Source organism: Aotus nancymaae, unplaced genomic scaffold, assembly GCF_030222135.1.
Source record: "Aotus nancymaae isolate 86718 unplaced genomic scaffold, 86718_ANA_hifiasm-v0.15.2.pri h1tg000016l, whole genome shotgun sequence".
NCBI lineage: Eukaryota > Metazoa > Chordata > Mammalia > Primates > Aotidae > Aotus > Aotus nancymaae.
Genome location: NW_026988428.1, coordinates 37,131,608 through 37,140,289, shown reverse-complemented (window position 1 = coordinate 37,140,289; position 8,682 = coordinate 37,131,608). Strand labels below are relative to the sequence as shown.

At 46.0% G+C, this 8,682-nt stretch overlaps 2 non-coding genes and 1 pseudogene across 2 annotated transcripts; 2 read left to right on the top strand and 1 right to left on the bottom strand.

Annotated features, from left to right (window-relative positions):
- The first annotated feature begins 974 nt into the window (after positions 1–974).
- On the top strand, positions 975–1,198 carry LOC110567217 (mitochondrial import receptor subunit TOM6 homolog; annotated as a pseudogene).
- A 4,873-nt stretch (positions 1,199–6,071) lies between these two features.
- LOC135275511 (U7 small nuclear RNA) lies at positions 6,072–6,133 on the top strand. Its single transcript, XR_010343136.1, has one exon. It is a non-coding gene; the product is annotated as a U7 small nuclear RNA (small nuclear RNA).
- A 2,110-nt stretch (positions 6,134–8,243) lies between these two features.
- On the bottom strand, positions 8,244–8,384 carry LOC135275578 (U4 spliceosomal RNA). The gene has a single exon (XR_010343192.1). It is a non-coding gene; the product is annotated as a U4 spliceosomal RNA (small nuclear RNA).
- Positions 8,385–8,682: the final 298 nt, after the last annotated feature.

Sequence of the window (8,682 nt, the reverse complement as noted above, 5' to 3'; positions counted from 1 at the left end):
ATAAGAACAAAACTTCGTCTCAAAAAAAAAAAAAAAGAGTCGCTTTCTGTGCAGTAGTAGTAGAATTTGACTGAGACCCTCTTCCCTGTATTGAAGACATCCATGTCCCAGCTAGTCAGGATCTATCATACTGTATGGCTAGCCCAAAGAAGGAAAGGACTCAGAAAATTGAGCAATCCTCCATGGGTCAGACTTTTGACTGACGCCAAAGAGGGAGAGAGTAGGCTGGAGAATGTCCTGTCTTCCAGCTGGTGTGATTATTTACACCCCTACCATTCTCTGCTCTCCTTACTCCCACCCCAGACTAAAAGCCACTCTTTACTGGTGTTCTTTCAACAATGTTGATCATGCTGTGTGCAAGACAGTGTGCTAGACGCTGGAACAGATGAGGGAGATGAGACATGGCCCTGACTCCTGGCCTACTAGAGGAGGCAGATACATGCACAGGTTATTATGATACATTGCCTTACTTGCAGTGTAGGAGATACACACACAAGTTATCCCCTTTTCAGGGACCTTCTGTCTAGTTTGCTCCCCAAAAAACTTATACTCTCTCATTCTCAAACTTCCGTCATCCCCCATCACAGCATATGTAATTAGTCATCAAGTCTCATCAATTTAAAATAAAATAAAATAAAATAAAATAAGGCCAAACATGGTGGCTAATGCCTGTAATTCAAGCACTTTGGGAGGTTGAGGCAGGCAGATCACTTGAGCCCAAGGGTTGGAGACCAGCCTGGGCAACATGGTGAAACCCTGTCTCTAATAAAAATACAAAAATTAGCTGCGTGTGGTGGCACATGCCCATACTCCCAGCTACTCAAGAGGCTGAGGCAGGAGGTTCACTGAACTGGGAGGTGGAGGTTGCAGTGAGCTGAGATGGTACTTCTGCACTCCAGCCTGGACAACGGTGAGTGAGACTTTCTTAAAAAAATAAAAAAGAAAAAGAGGAGGTTCGTGTGAAGCTTCCCATTATGGCTTCCAGCGGGGTCCCGGTGAGTGCGCCAGCTCAGCTAATGAAACCCCCGAAATACTGGACAACATGGGAGATTGGCTTCGGGGCATCTACTGCTTTGCCACGGATAGGAATGACTTCTAGAGGAACTTGATCCTCAATTTGGGACTTTTTGCTGAGGGAGTTTGGCTGGCCAGAAACTTCAGTGACATTGACTTCATGGCACCTCAGCCAGGAGTGTAGCCAAGTAGACAAATGGAATCCTGTGCTGAACCTGAACTTCCAAAAACAGCCTACAATCTGTGACCATCACAAGATGTGCCCTGATGGCAGCTGAAGTTTGATTCAGATGGGCACTTTCCTTTTCCTTATCCCTGCCTAGTTTCCTTTTGTTCCTTGAGTCCCCGCAGAATTCCATTCTCTGGTCAGCAAACAGGTTTAAGCTAAAGTATTGCCTCTGTTCTGTAAAGTTCTGTACAAAGTTCCTAAGCTTCTCCAGGGGGTGATCTTTATTCTTGTCCTGAGAAATAACAATGCTGTTTTAACAAACATTTGAAATAAATACTGCACACACAAAAAAAAAAGAAAGAAAGAAAAAGAAAGCCCCATCAATTTTATTCCACAAATATCTTTCAGACCCATCTCTTCCACTTGCTCCATACACCCAGTCACTGCTTTAGTTGTGCACAAGCCCAACCCCCTCATTGCTTACTTGCATTGCTACTGTATGGCTCATGCCTGTAATCCCAGCACTCTGGGAGGCCCAGGTGGGCGGATCGTGAGGTCAGGAGATCGAGACCATCCTGGCCAACATGGTGAAACCCTGTCTCTACTAAAAATACAAAAAAATTAGCTGGGCATGTTGGTGCACTCCTGTAGTCCCAGCTACTCAGGAGGAGAATTGCTTGAACCCAGGAGGCGAAGATTGCAGTGAGCCAAGACTGCACCACTGCACTACAGCCTGGGTGACAGTGCAAGACTCTGTCTCAAAAAAAAAAAAAAAAAAAAAAGGAAAGAAGGAAAAAACAGATTCCTTGTCTCTAGGTTGGTCTTCTTAAAAATAAGCACCACATTGTGGCCTCAGGGACTGAACACCTCAACACAGACCTCATCATATTGTATAAATGAAATCAAGACCAGGCACAGTGGCTCACACCTGTAATCCCAGCACTTTATGAGGCTGAAGCGGGCAGATCACTTCAGGTCAGGAGTTCGAGATCAGCCCAGCTACATGGTGAAAAAATTAGCCCGGCCTGGTGGCAGGCGCCTATAATCCCAGCTACTGGGGAGGCTGAGGCAGGAGAATCGCTTGAACCCAGGAAGTGAAGGTTGCCGTGAGCTGAGATCACGCCACTGCACTACACTCTGGGGAATAGAACCAGACTCTGTCTCAAAAAAAAAAAAAAAATATATATATATATATATATATATATATTTCCAGGCTCTACCTGTCACCTAGAGGTGTAAGTAGAGCTCTTAGTCATGCTCACTCAACCACTTATCAATCACAAAATAGGCCAAGTACCTTCCTCTGTGACACTGCACTGATACACACACAGGTGTGCCATTCTGGATGCCCTTCTCCCATAGGTCAGGAACTCACCTTTCAAGTCTTAGATCAAGCTCCAGCTCTGGAATCCTTTCCAAAAACATCCCTTTTCTCTTTGACTTGGCCACACTACTTGAGGAGTCCGCATTGCAACCTCTACTGTCTTCTAACATGCAGCTGTCAACACTTTGTTGCACTTACTAGTCTGTACATTTATAGGCACAGTGGCTCATGCCTGTAATCCCAGCACTTAGGGAGGCTGAGATAGGCAGATCACCTGAGGTCAGGAGTTTGAGACCAGCATGGCAACATGGCGAAACCCCATCTCTACTAAAAATACAAAAATTAGCTGGGCATGGTGGGCGCCTGTAATCCCAGCTACAAGGGAGGGTGAGGCAGAAGAATCACTTGAACCCGGGAGGCGGAGGTTGCAGTGAGCCGAGATTGCACCACTGCACTCCAACTCAAAAAAGAGCTAGAGTCCAACTCAAAAAATAAATAAATAAAATAAAATAAAAATAAAATAAAAAACATACAGTGGCTGGGTGCAGTGGCTCAAGCCTGTAATCCCAGCACTTTGGGAGGCCGAGGCAGGCAGATCACCTGAGGTCAGGAGTTGGAGACCAGGCTGGCCAACATGATGAAACCCCGTCTCTACTAAAAATGCAAAAGTTAGCTGTGTGTGGTGTGCATGCCTGTAATCCCAGCTACTACAGAGGCTGAGGCAGGAGAATCGCTTGAACCCAGGAGTTGGAGGTTGCAGTGAGCCCAGATTGCGTCGCTGCACTCCAGCCTGGGTGACAGAGCAAGACTTGGTCTCAAAAAAAAAAAAAAAAACCCATAGTGGAGTGAAGTAAATCTGGCTGGTGAAGCCACGGGTCAAGGTTCACATCCAGGCTTATATATATATAAAATATATATTTATATATATATTCATATTTATATTTTTATATTTATATATATATTTTTGAGACAAAGTCTTGCTCTGTCGCCCAGGCTGGAGTACAGTGGTGCGATTTTGGCTCACTGCAACCACGCCTCCCAGGTTCAAACAATTCTCCTGCCTCAGCCTTCTGAGTAGCTGGGATTACTGGTGCCTGTCACCATGCCTGGCTGATTTTTGTATTTTAGTACAGACAGGGTTTCCCCATGTTGGCCAGGCTGTTCTCAAAACTCCTGACCTCAGGTCATCAGCTCCCCTCAGTCTTCCAAAGTGTTGGGATTACAGGCATGAGCCACTGCACCTGGTCTATTTATTTATTTATTTTTATAATTTTTTTTTTTTGAGACGGAGTTTCGCTCTTGATACCCAGGCTGGAGTGCAATGGCGCGATCTCGGCTCACCGCAACCTCCGCCTCCCGGGTTCAGGCAATTCTCCTGCCTCAGCCTCCTGAGTAGCTGGGATTACAGGCACGCGCCACCGTGCCCAGCTAATTTTTTGTATTAGTAGAGACGGGGTTTCACCATGTCGACCAGGATGGTCTCGATCTCTTGACCTCGTGATCCACCCACCTCGGCCTCCCAAAGTGCTGGGATTACAGGCTTGAGCCACCGCGCCCGGCCTATAATTTTTTTTTTGAGACAGAGTTTCACTCTTGTTGCCCAGGCTGGAGTGCAGTGGCGCGATCTCAGCTCACTGCAACCTCTGCCTTCTAGGTTGAAGTGATTCTCATGCCTCAGCCTCCCAAGTAGCTGGGATTTTTTTTTTTTTTTTTTTTGTATTTTTAATGGAGACGGTGTTTCTCCATCAGGCTGGTCTCGAACCCCCGACCTCAGGTGATCCGCCAGCCTGGGCCTTCCAAAGCACAGAGATTACAGGTGTGAGCCACCATGGCAAGCCTCAGCCTCTATTTATTTATTTATTTATTTATGACGGAGTCTTGCTCTTTCACCAGGCTGGAGTGCAGTGGCACGATCTCGGTTCACTGCAACCTCTGTCTCCCGGGTTTAAGCGATTCCCCTGCCTCAGTCTCCTGAGTAGCTGGGACTACAGGCGCACATCACCACGCCTGGCTAATTTTTTGTATTTTAGTAGAAATGGGGTTCCACCATGGCCAGGATAGTCTCAATCTCCTGACCTCGTGATCCGCCCACCTTGGCCTCCCAAAGTGCTGGGATTACAGGCGTGAGCCACTGCGCCCAGCCTATTTATTTATTTTTGAGACAGTGTATCACTCTGTCGCCCAGGCTGGCGTGTCCTGGCTCGATCATGGGTATTTTTTGTAGAGAAGAGGTTTTGCCATGTCGCCTAGCCTGGTCTTGAACTCCTAGGCTCAAGCATTCCTCCTGTCTCAGCCTCCCAAAGTGCTAGGTTTACAAACATGAACCACTCAGTCCAGCCGTGTTTTTATTTTAGTTAAAAAAAATTTTTTTTTTTTTTTTTTAGCTGGGCATGGTGGTGCACACCTGAAGTCCCAAGCCACTCCAGAGGCTGAAGCAGGAGGGTTGCTTGAGTTTGGGTGGCAGAGGTTGCGGTGAGACCAGATTGTGCCACTGTACTTTAGTGTGGGTGACAGAGCTTCTGTTTCAAAAAAACAAAAACAAACAAAAATAAAGAAATAGTTTGTTTTTGTTTTTGAGATAAGGTCTCACTGTGTCACTCAGCCTGGAATGCAGTCATGGGATCTCAGCTCATTGCAGCCTTCACCTCCTGGGCTCAAGCAACCCTCTTACCTCAGCCTCCCCAAGTAGCTGGGGCCATGGGTGCCTGTCACCACACCTGGCTAAATTTTTTATTTTTATTTATTTTTTATTATTATTATTTTTTTCTTTTTTGAGACGGAGTTTCGCTCTTGTTACCCAGGCTGGAGTGCAATGGCACGATCTCCGCTCACCGCAACCTCTGCCTCCTGGGTTCAGGCAATTCTCCTACCTCAGCCTCCTGAGTAGCTGGGATTACAGGCACGCACCACCATGCTCAGCTAATTTTTTGTATTTTTAGTAGAGACAGGGTTTCACTATGTTGACCAGGATGGTCTCGATCTCTTGACCTCGTGATCCACCCGCCTCGGCCTCCCAAAGTGCTGGGAATACAGGCGTGAGCCACCGCACCTGGCCAATTTTTTATTTTTTATTTTTGTAGAGACAAGGTCTCACTGTGTTGCCCAGGCTGGTTTTGAACTCCTGGGCTGAAGCGATTCTCCTGTCTCAGCTTCCCAAAGTGCTGGGATTACAGACATCAGTGACCTTGCCCAACCTTAAAACATGTTTCTGAGACAGAGTCTTACTGTGTCATCCAAGCTGGAATACAGTGGCACAAGCATGGTGCACTGGAGCTTCAACCTCCTGGGCTCAGTGATCTTCCTGTCGCAGCTTCCCAAGTAGCTGGGACTACAAGCAGAGACCACCATACCCAGCTAATTTTTAGAACTTTTTCTAGAGATGAGGTCCGAATACGTTGCCCAGGCTGGTCTCAAACTCCTGGACACGTGATCCTCCTGCCTTGGCCTCGCAAAGTGCGGAGATTACAGGTATGAGCCACCACGAGTGCCCAGCCAGATATTTTTATTTTTTGTAGAGATGGGGGTCTGTGTTCAGCCTACATTTTGGCATTGAATTGTTTGACTTAGTGTTACAGCTCTTTTAGAATTTGTCTAGCAGGCTTTCCAGTTTTTACCGGAAAGCACCGCCCCCCCAGACACACACACACACGCGCACACACACACACACACACACACACAATTGTTTGACTTAAAGAAGTTTGTTATGTGTGTTATATATTATTTGTTTAAAATATGACAAATATTTTCTCCATATGGATTGTCTTTTTAAAAATTCACATGCTGCAGGTGTCTTTGTTTGTTTGTTTGTTGACACAGAGTTTTGTTCTTGTTGCCCGCCACCACGCCTGGCTAAGTTTTGTATTTTTAGTAGAGACGGGGTTTCACCATGTTGGCCAGGCTGGTCTGGAACTCCTGACTTCATGATATGCCTGCCTCAGCCTCCCAAAGTGCTGGGATTACAGGTGTGAGCCGCTGGAGTTTTCCTCTTGTTGCCTAGGCTGGAGTGCAATGATGCGATCTTGGTCACTGTAACCTCTGCCTCCCGGGTTCAAGTGATTCTCCTGTGTCAGCCTCCTAAGTAAGTAGCTGGGATTACAGGCATGTGCCACCACGCCCTGCTAATTTTATATTTTTAGTAGAGACAGCGTTTCTCCATGTTGGTCAGGCTAGTCTCGCATTCCCAGCCTCAGGTGATTCGCCGGCCTCGGCCTCCCAAAGTGTTGGAATTACAGGTGTGAGCCACTGTGCCCAGCTCATTTTGTTTTTTGAGATTAAAAGATACAGCTTTAGTGAGGTTTATTTTATTTTATTTTAAAGCCGGGGTTTCACCATGTTGGCCAGGCTGATCTCAAACTCCTGACCTCAGGTGATCCGCCCACCTTGGCCTCCCAAAGCACTGGGATTACAGGTGTGAGCCACCACACCCAGCTGAGGTTTAATTTTTACACAATAAAATGCACTGAGTTAAAGCGTACATTTTGATGAGTTTAGACAAATGTCTATATTATCACAATGATCAAGATATACCGCATTATCCTAAAAAGTTCCTTTGTGCCCCATCCTCCCAGGCAGTCCCTGCTAACCACTCTCCCTCCACACATATCTTAGTCCCAGGCAGTCACAGTCCTGCTTTCTGTCACTCTAGATTAGATTTATTTTTTTCTAGTTTTACAGATGGAGGCTGAAGCAACTCCATCTTGGATGCTAATCTGCTATGTTGACTTCTGAATAACCCCAGCTCCAGGAATGCCTCTAAAATTACTGTTTTATCTACAGATCTTTAGGTAAGAGCATGTACTTATCATAAATCCTGCCCTTAGGTCAAGACCTTGACCATGAATTCTGCCCTTAGGCAGATTCACAAACATTCTTGCCTTTCCCTTAGAGGTGGACACATTGTCCTGCACATTCCTTCCCTATGGTATATGAATTCTGGATCAGGAGATTCATGGCACAGGGATACACCATCTTCTTTCACCACCGCCAGACATACAAACATGGCTTCTGTTCATAAGTCCCTATTAAATGATTCTTTTTTGAGATGGTCTTGCTGTGTTGCCCAGGCTGGAGTGCAGTGGTGCAATCATGACTCATTGCAGCCTAACATCCCAGACTTAAGTGATTCTCCTGCCTCAGCCTCCCCACTAGCTAGGACTACAAGCAGGCAACACCCTGCCCAGCTAAATTTTTTTTTTTTTTTTTTTTTGGAGACAGAGTTTCATTCTTGTTGCCCAGGCTGGAGTCCAATGGCATGATTTCGGCTCACCACAACCTCCACTTCTGGGGTTCAAGCAATTCTCCTGCCTCAGCCTCCTGAGTAGCTGGGATTACAGGCATGCACCACCAAGCCCAATTAATTTTTGTGTTTTTAGTAGAGATGGGGTTTCTCCATGTTGGTCAGGCTGGTCTTGAACTCCTGACCTTAGGTGATCTGCCTGCCTTGGCCTCCCAAAGTGCTGGGATTACAGGCATGAGCCACCATGCCTGGCCTTATTTTATTTTTTATTGTAGAGATGGAGTCTCACTTTGTTGACCAGGCAGGTCTTTAACTACTGGCTTCAAGCAATCCTCCTGCCTCAGCCTCCCAAAGTGCTGGAATGCTTGAATTGCAGGTGTGAGCCACTGCACCTGGTCTAGTGTATCAGTTCTAACTTTTGCATAGTATTCCCTTCAAGATGGAGAACTAACTTCTTTATTTTTATTTATTTATTATTTATTTTTTTATTAAAAATTCAGTCCCTGTAGAGACTGCCAAAAATTGCCAATGCCGACTATATTTCAAGTCGTCATGGCGGGGTATTGGGTAAAGTTTTCCATTAGCAATAATCGCACCTCGGATAAACCTCATTGGCTATGATACTGCTACTGAGCAAAGCTGAGAACTAGCTTCTTGAACCAGAAAGCTGCCATGAATATCCTCAAGCATATTCTCTTACAGTTCTGTGCAATACTTTCTCATGGTGATGATTCTAAAATAAAAATGTGGTCATTTCACCTCCCTGCTCCACATCCTTCAATAACTCTTCATTCCTTTTCCTTCTTCTAAGTTTCTGTGGACTTTCTGAGAACAAAGATCAGACCTTGAGTGCAGTGGCAGGACTTCAGCTTACCACAACCTCAATCTCCTGAAGCTCAGGCGACACCTCAGCCTCCCAAGTAGCTGGGACTACAGGTA